At 41.4% G+C, this 15,313-nt stretch overlaps 1 protein-coding gene across 7 annotated transcripts in view; it reads right to left on the reverse strand.

Annotated features, from left to right (window-relative positions):
• srcin1b (SRC kinase signaling inhibitor 1b) overlaps positions 1–15,313 on the reverse strand; it is a 137,778-nt gene that overhangs the window by 59,188 nt on the left and 63,277 nt on the right. The window contains exons 1-2 of one of the 7 annotated variants that reach the window (XM_088069871.1): positions 8,375–8,500; positions 8,148–8,189 (exon numbers count right to left, since the gene is read on the reverse strand). The exons of 5 other annotated variants lie outside the window; for them this stretch is intronic. The gene's annotated coding sequence lies outside the window, so the exon portion shown is untranslated. Of the gene's footprint in view, positions 1–8,147; positions 8,190–8,374; positions 8,506–15,313 lie in introns of those variants that run through there. One more of the 7 variants, XM_088069870.1, reaches the window with a different exon arrangement.

Here is a 15,313-nt window from a genome sequence, read left to right on the forward strand (position 1 = left end):
GCGATGGTTGTAACTCCGGGAGAAGTGACCTTCTGTGGCTGTTTTATATCGCACAATAACTCTAGCTCACATATTTAGCTCAGTAACCCCATGTGTTCGAGACCTGTCAGATATAAATGCGTCACCTCCCCACTGGAACACGCTATCAACCTTGTAGACTTTGAACGCGGAAACAGTGAAAACAGGAATTAAACAGACAAATTATCTGCTCAAATTAAGATCAGTTGGATTCGATGATGATTCTTACGACTTACTGAAGAAGCTACGGTCCATGGGCATCGATATGAAGCAAAGAATTGGGTATCCTGACATTTATACGTACGAGGTCGGAAATAAGTTCAAAAGGTGTAGTTTTGCAGATATTATTGACCCTGCAAGATCCCCAGTCTTCAGTCTAGTTTTCAAAGTCTTTCTGATGTCTTTTCAAAGTCCTCTAGTGTTTAGCAGGCATTTGTTTATTTCCAAAAAAATGAGAAATCAGAGAGTTGAGTTCAGTCTCTGAATTTAGTTTTTCTCAATTGCTTTGGCTCATTTTTATAATTAACTTTCTCAAAGCAACATGTTCAAACCTCCAAACCACAGGCTGCGTGTTCACAGCAGATTTGAATTTGTCATTCCTTCCAGAAAATTGCAAATGCCTTAAAACATCTTTGAAAACGATTAAATGATTAAATACAACTGTCAACAGTTTGCACAATCACCAATGACTGTATCATGCTGATCATTACTGACTGTGCTGCTTCTCCGTCAAACAGTTCGTCAAAAACTCCTCAGAGAAAAAACATTAAAACATTTCGATCAGCATTGGGGTGATTTTTCCCACGAGAAACAATTGAATTTTGAAGCATGAGTTGACTGTTTTTGGGTGAGATGGGAACTTTTTGCAGGTGAGCTCCGGTGTTGCTGAACCATAATGCAGCTGGAGTTTGAGAATGTTATTTCTGTTTGAAGAAAAACGAGCCAAAGAAACGGAGATCAACCGTTATAAAGGCTCAGTGTTTTGCTCACTGTAGCTCTGGATGTTTAATAATAATAACATGCATGAACATACACATACATATTATATGATATTATCAAAAAACTAGAAATAAATGTGTTTCATTTATAAATCTGATCATACATTTCGAGTTATTCAATAAAATAAAACATTTTTCCATAGATTTTTTGCTTGTTTTTAGCATGTTTTTAAGAACGTTTTTTTGTGTTTGTTTTTACTTATCATTTTTGTTGCTTATTTTCAATTAATTTTCTTTACAATGTTTTGTAAATGTCCTGCTGATTTTTTGGGTAATTTTTTATTAAACTGCCCATGGCCTCCTTCCACTAATGCTTTGACAGAAGGTGTTAAACGGTTAATAATAAATAAGTTAAGCAACAAGAGGAGACTGAATATGAGACGCAGTAATGACGGCTGATGCTGACATTAACACGCCAATTCTTCAGTTTAAGGTTTGTTATAAACGGCTGTAAATATTATTTTCTGCAGGAACAATACTGACTTCATGATCGAGTTCAAGAGGCTCGATATCGACTAATAACAGCCTGCATTTATTCAAGTTCTCTGCCGGAAGAAAAGAGGCAACAGTGATCTTAAAACCCATCAATTAATCACACATGACAGCACAGACTGAGCTTCTGGGCGAGGACGGGATGTTTGGATCCGACTGCTCCTGTTTGTGCCAAGATGTCCGCCTCTTTATGTTTGACTCGGATGTTTTCCTGCAGGTCTCTGACTGTAGGTGTGAACACAACTTAGAGGCTGCTGGTTGCAGTTTATTGTCGCTCGACAGCAGACGTCTGTGAAGAGGTCGAGTTAAAGGGTAACTGAACGATGCATTGACCTCATCACTGCCAATCTGACTCTCAGCGAGGCTGAAAACACATCCGACACATAAAGAGAAATAAAGGTTAAAGGAACAAACTGTGAAGCTGCATCGTGTTGCAGCAGAGAACAGACGAGCATTATTAACTTCGCCAAGGAGCTTTTTTTTAGGTTCAGTTTGTTTCTCAGCGGGATTACAAAAAACTGCAAAACCAATTTTCATGAGGGGAGGGAAGAAGCAAGGGCCAAAGAAACACGTAAAGTTTTGGAGTGGATCCAAATCACGGGTGGATACACAAATTATTTTACACTCCATTTGACCGTTGAGAAATAAACGGCATACATCTAACCCCTAATTTCCACCAGATCCAGCTCCGATCCGTCATGGCAAACGGCGGTCGCTTGGCGGATCAGATACGCAAGGCTGCTATTTTTGCCGGACGCCGGAGCACTTCGCATCCATTCAGCCGAATTAAGCACAGAGCAAACAGGAAGTCAGACAGCCACACGAGTTTAGAACATCTGGCTAATTTTCAGAATTAAATACTCCGTGTTTACGTCTGATCGTGTTTCACTTAACTACATCAACAAAACTCCACAATCAGCAGATCAACCTGGAGTCAACAGGTCAGAGGTTTTCAGAGGTCACTACCAACAACATGGACGAGGAGAAGCTAATTATGGAAAACCACAAAATTCTCATTTTTTACAAGGACGACCATAGAGAGGAAAATGCGTGGCACACCATATCGACAGTTATGGGAGTGATTCTGTAATTACTGCAGCAACTCCTCTGTCTCGCCACTCCAGCTGATTAGGCAGTGCTTCACCGTGCCGGACTCAAACTGCACAGAGCAAAACCGCAGCTGAGCCGTACCACAATGCACATGCCAGCGCTGGAAATCCAGGTTCAAAATGCGGTTTGTGGTAATAAAGTTCAATATTGACAAAAAACTGTAAATTGCAGAAATATAATGACTCCAATTAACATTAACAGGCACGAGTCGTCCTTTAGGATAACACACAACGTCGCTCCAAATCCATACAAAACTCAAACACATTCTCAGGCTACATTCACATTATTACGTTTAAGACGTCTTAAAACAAAATCGATCCCCGTCCACATGAGCGGGAATGAGGTTTTTGTGAGGACGCCAGGATGAATCGTAGCAATATTGATGCGTCTTAAATTTTAAACAGATTTATGTGGACGTAGCCTCACTAGCCCTCCAGCTTCAGTTTTGGACGCTTAGAGACAGCATGTCATTTTATTCTCATCAGCACACCGAGTTGTTATGAAATCCACATGCTTGAGTTTTGGCTTGAGCTCTTTGTCACGTTTCTTAGGCCATTCCCAAGCAGTGTGGCGTGGTGCATCGCCCCGCCGGGACGGGGTCTCTCACTGCCATCACAGAGCGGCGTTGCCATGAGGGAGGCACTTAATGTTGGAGGAGCGTGCCGAGGGAATCCACGTGAATGCCAGAACCAAAAGTTTTTTCAGCAGAAGATCTTAACAAGATGATCTTCAACAGTTTGTTCTTTTATTGGCATCACATCTGCTTCATATGAATCATCTCCGTTATCAGCATCTCATCTGCTCTTACACATGATTACTTCTCTTCATTCTCATATCTACAGCTTAATTATTTATTTATGAAATTGTTTTTTTGTTCTTGCACCCCCGTCTGTTCATGCACGCAGTGCTGTTTAATATTTGTACTAATGTTCTTAATTTTGGTCACGTCATAAGTGGGGTGGGGGAAGGGCAACATGGGTTTCTGAGATTTAATTTTTTATTCTGCAAGTATTTCAATCTGGGAAGCATTTTGTGCTTAAGCTTGAAAAGTGCTACATGAATAAAGATTATTATTATTATTATTGACCACTGGCCTTCTAACTCTCACATTTTGGCAGACTCTGTTATAACTCTGTTACACTTCTGCCCAATCACATCTGCAGCACAATGTTACAGTTTTGCTGCACTTTTTTATGTCATTTATTATATGAAACCCAAAATGTTAGAGGAAAACACCTCTTCCAACCATTCGTCCTAATCCAACTCTCAGCATTTCCAAACATATTCACAGTGGATGTGTTTAATATTTAATAAGAAACAGTGTCAGGAACAATCCCTCTGCAATTACCCCGAGACTCTCACATCCACCGTACCTGTAAATTATAGATTTTGGAGTTAAACTACACTCAGAGCCTTGTTTGTGTGCACATACTGAGTCAATAAAGCTGATTCTGATATTTGAAAGCTTCCTTTTCACTCTGGTTTCAGCACAAAACACTAACAATTGACAAATAACTGTCACAACAAACCATCTGCAACACTTTTACCGTCACTGTATTTATTCAAATAACTGCACTCTGACTTACTTAAATGCGACTTCCCATTTACAGAGGTGAGTTAATGTTTTCTGTGAGTCTAGACTGCATCCCATCTGCTGCGAGAGCTTTTGAAGGAAATCAAATTCCCTTAATAATTAAGCGAAGGTGTAGGTGGAAGTTAATTCATGTTTGAGCAGCTGTTCTGGGAGCCGCCTGGATCCCCAAATATTCTCTCCTGAAAGCTCAGTTGCAACTTTTTTTTTGAAATCCATCTCACTTTATTTTGGAAAAAAAAATGGAGTTGAGGGACGGAAGAAAAGAGGGTTTTAGAAAGAAAGACCAATAAGCCTGTGGGCTGCTCTGACCCAGATTTCAGAGCTCTGTGCGGTTTGTCGGCCTCAGTCCAAAACCTGCTGACCAAAACAGCAAATTCATACCTGATCTGAGGCCACACAGCGTAGTAAATCAAACATTTAACATCCACACAGCCAGATACTGCAGCCAGAATGTATCGTTTTAACTTTATCTCCCCAAATACTTTTTTTTTCATATTTTGCAGGTAACATTTACACAGAACTACTTTAGAAAATAATATCTTATAACCTCCAACTTCCATTTTGTCACTAAAGCGGCCACATGTCATGTAGCTCATACAGTATTTCAGTGTTTAAATAATTATATAGTTTTCTAAACATTTTTCCCCTTTTTTTTATATCATATCACTGACTATACACAAGTATCTCATACAGTCCCACTTCAAAAATCCACAACTATCCCTGTAAGGTCCACACACACCAAACCGATAACCAAAAGGACTCGGCCATAAAGTTTCACTTGAAAACATCTCAAAGATTACAGCCAACAACCGTCTACGTTCTTCACCTGTCTGAGAGGAAATAACTCTCCGTACCAGCGGACCACGCTCGTCTGTAATTAAAAAGGGAAACTTTAAGACTGACAGGACGGATTAATGACGCAAGTTAGTCAGTTGGCACTTTAATAAAACGCCTAATGAGTTATTTTTATCATTTAGCAGCAGTTTGACTCACGGCGTGGATAAATGATCTGTGGATCTGGTCAGAGCTGATCAGACGGATGGATGAGAGGAGAAGCAGAGTGCAGAGCCAGTGAATGTAAACTTTTAGTGTCACTTTAACTGCTCCTGTGTGTGTTCGACAGAGACAACAACACACTGGTGATAACTAGTGGATTCTTCATTTTTATCGATATTGATACCATTATCAAGACTCGTTAACAATCTGATGTCTTTATCAATATCAGTATTGATACTTTTCTATTACTTGGTGGAAAGATGAGGTGATTATTTTTCATTTTTTATATTTTTATTTCAATATTTATAAAACTCTTGGCATCAGTAGTTTTAATTATGTATAATAAGATGATTAGAGCTTATGACAGAATGTGAAACAGATTGTAATTCCATCTCTATTAACAACTTTAAATTGCTGAGGAAACAAACTTATCACCCAAACAACTGTATTACTCAAGTTTCTCCCCAGAAACTAAATTTCCTTATTCCTGATGTTACATTTGAACACATCATGACGACATTTTATTTACCTTTGCCTGATTTTGCTGAGCCGACCTAGATCACATCACAGTGAAACTTTATAGAACCTTGTTTATTTAACTAGCTCCATCCATCCATCCATTTTCTACTGCTTATCCAGGGTCGAGGGGGCGGCAGCCTAAGCAGGGAAGCCCAGATTTCCCTCTCCCTGGCCACTTTGTCCAGCTCTTCCCGGGGGATCCCGAGGCGTTCCCAGGCCAGCTGAGAGACAAGGTCTCTCCAGCGTGTCCTGGGTCTTCCCCGGGTCTCCTACCGGTGGGACGTGCCCTGAACATCTCACCAGGGAGGCCTCCTAATTAGATGCTCGAGTCACCTCACCTGACTCTTCTCAACTCTACTCCGAGCTCCTCCCGTATGACCGAGCTTCTCACCCTATCTCGAAGGGAGAGCCCAGCCACCCTACAGAGGAAGCTCATTTTGGCCGCTTGTACCTGTGACCTTGTTCTTTCAGTCACTACCCAAAGCTCGTGACCATAGGTGAGGGTAGAAAAAAAGTCCAACCCTCACCGGAAACGAATCCGACTTCCTGCCGGCAATGCAGACCAAGCTTCGGCACCAGTCATACAGGGAACGGACGGCCCGTATCAAGGGATCCGATACCCTATACTCCCGGAGAACCACACACAGGACTCCCGAGGGACACGGTCGAACACCTTCCACAAGTCCACAAAGCACATGTGGACTGGTTGGGCAAACTCCCATGCACCCACAAGGACCTGCAAAGGGTCCAGAGCTGGTCCACAGTTCCACGACCAGCTCTTAACTAGCTCTTATCTGCCAATTTCAACACTGGATTAGTATCTTTAACTGACAGGACTTGCTACAGAGTTTATGTGTGTTTACAGCTGTTGCTCTGAGTGGGTGATGATGACGACAGTTTCAGCTGTGCAGCAGCAGCAGCTGACAGAGCTGAAGGTGTTTTTTTCAACCTGAACACAGTCAAAGATTCTGCAGTTAGATTTAATTTCATGTACGGTGTTGATGTGCTCGATCCTGGAGGATGTGTTCCCCCCTTAACCACCAGATTTCTTCTTCGCTTAGTTTAATACCTGTTAGCTGGCAATTCATTTTTATTCAAAAACTTTATTGGACAATCAATGTGTGCAGACCAATGTTTGGATTCGACAGCAGTAGTGACAAGCTCAAATGTGGAACCGGGTCCTTGGTTGAAACGGGTTTCAATCCCCATCCTTAGTGACAACAGTAGCAAGATTAACTAAAACATGCCTCACTTAGAGGGAACAAAAGCCTGAATTGAAGTTTGGCTAAAATGTCAGTGCAGCATGATGGTCTTCGAAATGCTGTGAACGTTAAGGTGGGAAGGAAACCATATGAAAAGTTCATTTTGCAAAGTTAGTGAGAAAGGGCAATATTCAATTTAACACCTTAACACCTGGATCAACAGACAATCACAATTATAGTGATTTCATTGACCGACAGGCTCCGCCTCTGATTCAAAATGCTGACTCGGCTGAAAAATCGCATAAACCAGGACAACTGATGCTCAGACAGCCCAACAGTCTGCTTGGTGTGTCAGGGCCTTTGGACGGGATTCTGCATGTTTTCAGAGCCAACATGCAGCAAGATTTATACATTAAGGTAAGAAATTCTGAATATGCTTTTGACACGTTTCCGTGTTGTGCCTGCACTCTTCACCCTCAGGTCGATCACTTGCCCTCATGCAATCAATAAAGGCGCCTCTTACATCCATTTCTCACCACTTTACTTTCTGCTTACAGCTCTAAAAGAATAATAACGCTGCTCTCAAGATACACAGCTGACAACCTCTGTAACCTGCTGCTGACTTCATCTGCTGAACTTTGAAGGACTTCCACTTCCAGCTTTATAATTATCAGCTAACAAAAAAGCAGTAATATTATCGCCCTCCTCGCAGAGTCACTGTGACAGAAACAAACAGCTGATAATTGTGAAGTCAAGCACCCATTGTGCTCTAATCCCTGATATATCTTGTGTAATCACCCGCTCGCTCCGTTTATTCACCTTAAATTGGAAAATGGCGAAACCTGCCCGCCAAGTCACTCCACAAATAATTTAATGCACCAACAAGCGGACATTTTTTGGAACATAAAACCCGTCTCATCTAACACAAACAGGCCCCCTATGCACCGTGACTCAGTGATTACTGCCTGCAATATTTCTCAATCACTTGAGCCGAAATCCCAGAGCGCACATATGCACAGAGACAGACAGCGAGGGGAGAGGGATGAGCACAGAGACATGCGAGCCTGACCTGCATGCCAAGTAGCCATCTTTGTACCCACCCTCTTTTTTTTTATCCATCCTCTCCAGCCCCAAACACATGTGCGCTCACTCACACACACTCATGTTGGGGCACGCACACACACATGAACAAACGTCACTGCGGCAGCACGGACACACCTGGTCGACACCTGTCTGCTCCGGGAACGCACGGACCCTCCCCTAAAAAAACACATTAAAGCAGAAAGGGAGGTGTGAGGTCATCAGGTCTACCTGTCACACACACAAGGTGCACGCACACACACACACACACACACACACACTCTCATGTATCATCATCCATGCAGCGACACAAGCACAGAGGAAATGTCTCAGCTGAGGATGCAAGAGCGCGGTTAGAGAGTTACCGTGGCTACTTAATGAGCACGTCGGCGGCCGCCTGGCGCATCCTCCCGCTCCACACGCCTCCCTCTTCCTCCTCCCCCCTCTCCATCTTTTTTTTTTCACTGCGGCTCTGTGTCTTTCCCGCGCCCTGAGGATCCGCCACAGTCCCCCCTCGCTGGTACCCGTAGTAGCGCCTTGGAGGCAGTTAGCATCCCCTGCTGCTGCTCCTCCTCCTCCCTCTCTCCCCCGTCCCTCTCTCTCTCTCTGTGTCCGTCACCCTCTCTCGCCCCTCACACATAAAAAAAACCTCCGTCTCTCCCTGTCGCACGTTCTCTCCCCCGCTGCTGCTGTTGCCTCTCACTCAGAACAGCATGTGCCTCCTTCCAAAAAGCATTGCCAACCATATGATATCACTCAGTTATCCTTATATGGGTAAAACGGTGGGGTTGCCATGACGACAGCAGACTCCACCTGTTTCTCTCTCTCTCTCTCTCTCTCTCTCTCTCTCCGTCGGTGTGTCAGTCCACCTTTTTTTTCGTCAGGAGATAGATGGTGTGGTTTGGGTAAACAGACGCGAGCACATGAAGGAGCGGAGAGTGGGTGGAGAGGGAGGAGGAGTTGAGACCGGAGAGGATGAGAGCTGACGGAGGCTCGGAGGAAGAGGGAGCACACTTAAAGGAAAAGATCAACGTTTTTTGGGGGGATATTTTTGCTGTCTTTCCTAGAGAGATGTGAGAAAATCAATCTCTGAGTTATCTCTTTGAACTCTGCAATAAAAATGCTCCGTCAGGGCCTACACTGGTGTTTTTGCTTATTGTGATGTGATTTCTCGGAGTATCTTCAAATGCGTCATATCCCTTAAATCTGTACAACCCAAGCTTAAAAGGTATCCAAGTCAATAAACCACCAAAATTGAAAAAAAAAAAGGATTGAAATTGGTTTTTCATCATCTTTTATAAATAAATAAAATTAATTATTGTAGAAACATAAACATTATTATTATTATTATTATTATTATTATTATTATTATTATTATTATTATTATTATCATTATGTAGTTTTTGATATAGGAAGACTTTGTAAGACTTTTTATTGCCACTTGGAATTACATTTAGGACTAATTTTTTAACTTAACTTTAACTTTTTCGGTCAGGTTAAAAAATTGGATGATCTACATAAAATGCAGGGAAAAATGTCTAAACATGGAAAACATAAGTATCAATTTGTTTTTCCTTGAAAAACAAAAACTTTTAATTTGTCATTTGATTTGATGTGAAAATATGTCGTTGGCTCCTCTATCCTTATCTATGTGATGGTAATTATTTAAAAGCTTTTTATCATCAAATATTTTGAGATTTTATAATGCAAGAAGAAGAAGAAGAAGAAGAAGAAGAAGAAGAAGAAGAAGAAGAAGAAGAAGAATTTGGTAAATTATTTAACAAAATCATAAAATAAATAAATAAATCAAAATCCTACTTCTTATTCCCATTTTTAAGGCTTTTTAAAGATTGATTTAAGACATTTATTTTTAGATTAATGACTTTAATGCCTTTTAAGACTTTTTAAGGATCTGTGGGAATCCTGAATACACAGAATTAAGCAAACATGCAAACCCGTGACCATTACTACATAATTCCATGTTTGTGCGCCACATGACATGATAATTTAAGGTCATGGTGTGATGACAGGAAAGACAGACGTTTTTGCTTTCTGCTGAAAAAAAATGAATGTTTTAGCTATTATGGTTCTCATTTTAGATCTATATGAACAGAACCATGGCAACAACTAGCTCCCGTTTTTAAAGGGATAAAAACAGCTAAGCTTAGCATAAAAGCTGGGGAGGACACAGCTAGCCTGGCTTTGTCTCGAGTGAAAAAAAACACCTACCGACACCTCTAAAGCTCCTGAATAACACAACATATGTCAACATATGTATCACCCACACACACACAGAATAAAAAAACGGACGGTCGGAGCGACTTGTCATCACAGTGACAGGTTTGGTCCCATCGAGCCTCCGCTGAAACCAAAACTAGGCCAAATCCAGATCAGTCATCCTCTGGTTCTGGATAAACATCTCATGATATTTTTGTCACTCGGTGGCTCATCAAAGTCTTTTTTATTTTTTTTAAACCTCTTTCAGACAACAGATATCTGCGTGACGCAGGTCGGCTTGACGCGTTCACACGAGACAGCTGTCACTCTGCGCCTCGCTGTTGGAAAAGTCTCCGTGCTGACGTGTAAGTTTATAAACTTTACTGATAAACCAACAGTCAGAAAGAGTTACAAAGAAATGCATCAGTTCTAAAGAGTATTTTCGCCTCTAAAGGCTGGCACGGACTCACGGATTCTCCAATCTTAACCGATTTTTTAAAACTGGAGATCACAGACATGATGACAGACTTAAAAGATTTCTAATGTTATGATCGTCACACACTATAGACGATTCGGGCAGATCGTGAGACCGCACACTCGCCGTTTGTAGTTAAGATGTCACAGTCGCGATCTTGGGATCTCATAGAATCTCGCGTGATCAAACGTGACTTCAGAAAAAAAGGAGGACCGTCGTTGTCGGCTGGCTGCATTTGTGTGCGTCTTGTTTTGCAGCGAAAAACCAAAACAGAAAAAAGTTATGGATCGAGTCATGGCTGAGGAGACGGAGTGAGCGTTTGACATTTTGCAGCGTGAGTTGGAAATGAGCAGCTGGTTCGAGTACAGAAGTCCTGCTGTTGCCCGCCGTGTTTTTGAGATGTACATGTACGCCATATCCGTTTGGTCTCCTCGCTCTGATTGGCTGTTGCAGGTTTCCGATCAGTATTCCGTCAGAGCCGATAATTGGAAAAATCGTAAATATACTTGATATTCAAGTCAACCCTGGTGACACCGAGGACGCCCTTTAAGGTCACGTGTATACGGAAACAATTTCAGGAGAAAGCGTCAACGTTTAGTTACGTTTTGGCTGTTCATTTACACGTCAGCGCCGTTTTGTGTGCCTGAAAACAGAAACATTTGAAAACGGGTTCCAGAGTGCAAACTTTTGAGAACGCCACTGTTTGCGTGGTTATGTAAACTACCGATACGGAGTTTCCTCTGACAACGGGGACTTTTTGCACATTACGGTCTCAGTTGTTATGCGTGAGTAGGTGGACAATAACAACAACGACGGACTCCTGAGTGCTGTTTGTGCTGCTCACCCTCCAAAATTTAACGGCGCTGCTCACTAAAGTGTAGATTTACTGCACCATCACGTTGATCAGCGGAGACGCATCACCGCATGCTCCAACGGCTAAATCCACCTTTACGCCAACGAAGGTACAAAAACACGCATATAAATGTTTGTGCATTCGCCGTCTTTGTATGTTCACACCTCAGCGCTCTGTAGGAGGAAGTGTATGTGCACAAAATCACACATCCAGCAACTGGCCGCGCACGTATACTAAAGGGTTTTTTGCAGCATTTGCTTTAAAAAACGTTGTCGTCTAAATGCAGAACTTGTTTAAAAAACGATCCACAGAAAATGATCGTGTTTTCTGCGGACTGTTTCCGTGTAAACGCGGCCTTAGTCTCTCTTTCTGCTGCATTCCTGCAGGAGGTCGAAAGCTGTATTTCAGCAATACGACGGAATAAAACAAGGATTGATATTTATACATATATATTTAGTCTTCAGAAGTGTCGTTAGTTTGGACAGAGCCACGTTAGCCGTTCATCCTGCCTTTACGCTAATCTGAGTTAACCCCGTCCTGACTCCGGCTCTGTGCTGAACGCTCAGACATGAAACTGACATCAATCTCGTGAATTCGCTCTCAGACAGCAAACAAACAAAACGCTGAACTCCTCCTTGAAGAGAGAGAGAGAAGCTGCAGCGGGCCGTTCGGTTCAGACCATCTGTCTCAGGTATCACGTCGGCACCTGGTGATTGATGGCAGAACGAAAGAGAGAATATAAAGAGGAGAGAGAGGCGGGAGGAGAGGAGAGGGTTTGATGGAGCGGTGAGTTTAATATTTCACTTTGACATTTTCTCTCACTTAAATCCTTTTCTCTCGTTTCTATCGCCGACTCGTTTCAGATAATAACCACTAAAGAAGTGGCCATTACTGCCCCGCCAAGCCGGCCATAAAAATGCCTCGGCTGTGTGCGACTGAAGCCCCAGAGGCGCCTCGGCACATAATGCGCTTGTGTGGGTTTCCGAGTCCATCGACGTGCTGTTATTATCTCTCAGAGGAAAATCGTCACATGTGGAAACAGAAAGCACTCAGAGAGCTCAAACCTCCCCCTGAAGGCTGCACTCTCCCAGAAACCTAAGTCGAATGCAACCAGCCTGTGTCTCTACGTCTGTTTGTATATTTGTAGGTTTTGTGTGTGTGTGTGTGTTTTTTTAGGCCATAACGGCTCTGAAAAAAAAAACCCTCCATACTGCAACACATCATTCACGGTCTTAAGTCATGGTCGTCTTTCGTTGACTGGCAGTAAGAAATATGGTCAGTGAAGCCTCGTGTAATATGCTATTTACAATAAAAAATGTTATTTTCTGCATTTTTTTGCTTGTTTTTTTTACCTACTGTTAATAAAATGTACCAAATTATGACCCCAAAAATGAGGTCCATACTGAACAGTCAATTCTGTGTGCAGTTGATACACAGTTGTCGCTTGTTTTTTTAAATAAACCCAACCTCACACACATTTTTATGGACAAAACTTTTCTATAACTTTTCAATTATCCCTAATTTTTTTGTTTCAGATCTTCTTTGTTTTTACTTGCCCGGCATTTTTTTTATTTTAAGATTATGTTTTCTGGCACTTTTATTTATAGGACAGCTGTTAAGCATGAAAGGGGGAGAGAGGGGGCGCGACATGCAGCAAAGGTCCGAGGCCGGAATCGAACCCGCGGCCGCTGCAGTGTGCACGCGGCCTCTGTGGGGCGCCTGCTCCTCCCCGTGTCTGGCATTTTTCAAACAAATCAGATTCAAACTCTATTCAAACATAATTTGGGCAAACTGGCAGACATGAACGGTGTCACACTGACGCACGTTTGAGCATCGTCACGTCGTCGACCTCAGAAAATAAATACGGCGCTATGCTTTTTTCTGCCTTTTCTTTTTACTGAATCGTGTCTTTTTTAGTTCTGCACATGTTGCACATTTAAAAATAAATACAAAGTCATGTTTTGTCGTTCACGTTTACACAGTGACTCTCAAACATCCTTCATCAGAGTTTTCGAAACAGGTTCGATGTTCTATGTTTGTATTTAGGGGAATGATAGTTCAGTGGCAGAAGCTAAAACCACGACATGCGGTCCACCGTCTCGTGTCGTAGTTCGGTCTTCTGTATGGTCAAGTTGTGTACTTTGATTGTTACAGTAAAAATGTTGATACAGCGTTTGTGTTTTGTTTTATTTCCATCACATTTACACATTTTTCTCCAAAACTTTTGCCCGTTTTTGGAACAGGTTCGATTTTCCGCATTTTTCAGCATAAGTCAAAAGCCTTTTGAGAGTTTTTTGACCGAGAAACAGTAAAGAAAATAACCTGCGGGACACGTTCATCTGCATCAAGAGAGACGGACGCCGCAAAAATGGACGACAAGTCAGCGAGAAAAAGAAATGAGAGATAAAAGCAATGTCCTTTTTGAAACTGTCTATAACAAACAGAAGGCAATGTTACTCTTCCCACTTTGACAGCAGCACGGTATCATTTCAGGAGCAAGACACCAGCAGAGAGTGGTGGAAACCACAGAGGTAACCAGTTTGGAGAGAAGCAAGTGAGCAAACGTTTCTCTACATTTTTCTTTTTTACGTTTCTGTGTGTAGTGACTTTGTAAACGGATGACGAATAAAAAAAAAACATACATGTGAAAGATATACGGACTTGGTGTTTAAATGCCTTATTATACTGTAATTCTATTCAATTCTATTTTTATTACATTAAATTGACCATTTTAAACAGATTTTGTTACTAGATTCATTATTATTTGTATTTATTTGTTTGTTTTATGAAGTTACTTTTATTTTCAGACTTTCATTATATAACATTGACAGTTTCTTTTATACCATACAGAAAGATCTGGACTTAGTGTGTAAAAGTCTTTGCACCTCTGTTGTGTATGCATGTCCTGAAACTTTCACAAAATGTTCATCTGACCGACTTCACATTTGGCAGATCTTTGCTTTACATTGAAAACAGCAGTTTGCTGCTTTTTTATGCTGAGTGTCTTGCAGTTTGATAAATCTTAATAAAGTAAAATAAAATCCTGGAATTTTACTAAAACTAAAGTGTTTCTCTCTCTGTAACTTTACGTGTTATTTCACAAAAATCAGCTGATGACTTCTGGATTTCTCAGGCAAACAATAATAATGTTTCCATTTAGATACTGCCGGTGTTTTAAGTCATTTTCTGAAATATACTACCTTTATGCTAATATATTCATGGGAGCATGAAAAGAATACATTAAATCGCAACATCTCTCTGCTGCTTTGATGCATTTGTGTTTTTATGAATTAATGTGTCTCTTTTGATCTGCATGTGCAGCAGAGGCAATATGGATTAAACCCTCTTCTCATCGGCACATAGATATTGATATTTATGTTAATATAATACATTTTATGGAAAGTAATATTCTGTTGTCGATGATGAAAATATTACTTTAAAGACATCTTGGGAAACAGTTGAATAGATAGAATAATTAGACAGGAATTTTTGTGTAACCCTAAATATCAAAGGTGTCATCACAGTGATGCCAAAATCAAAGTTAATGCTCAAAATGGCCGAGATGTAACGGAGAGACAAAAACAATGACGGGTGACAAATCTATATGATCTATTGGTGTCAGTCTTTTTATTTTTTAAGCTTTTTGCTTTTTTACAGGACCGCTTCGGAGATAGAGGCGGAGAGAGAGGAAACAACACGCAGGCGGGAATCTAATATTGATGAATCAGAGTTTACAGGGAGCCTACGCAACACTGCAAA

Source organism: Plectropomus leopardus, chromosome 19 (genome assembly GCF_026936395.1).
Source record: "Plectropomus leopardus strain MGB_pleo_1.0 chromosome 19, ASM2693639v1, whole genome shotgun sequence".
NCBI lineage: Eukaryota > Metazoa > Chordata > Actinopteri > Perciformes > Serranidae > Plectropomus > Plectropomus leopardus.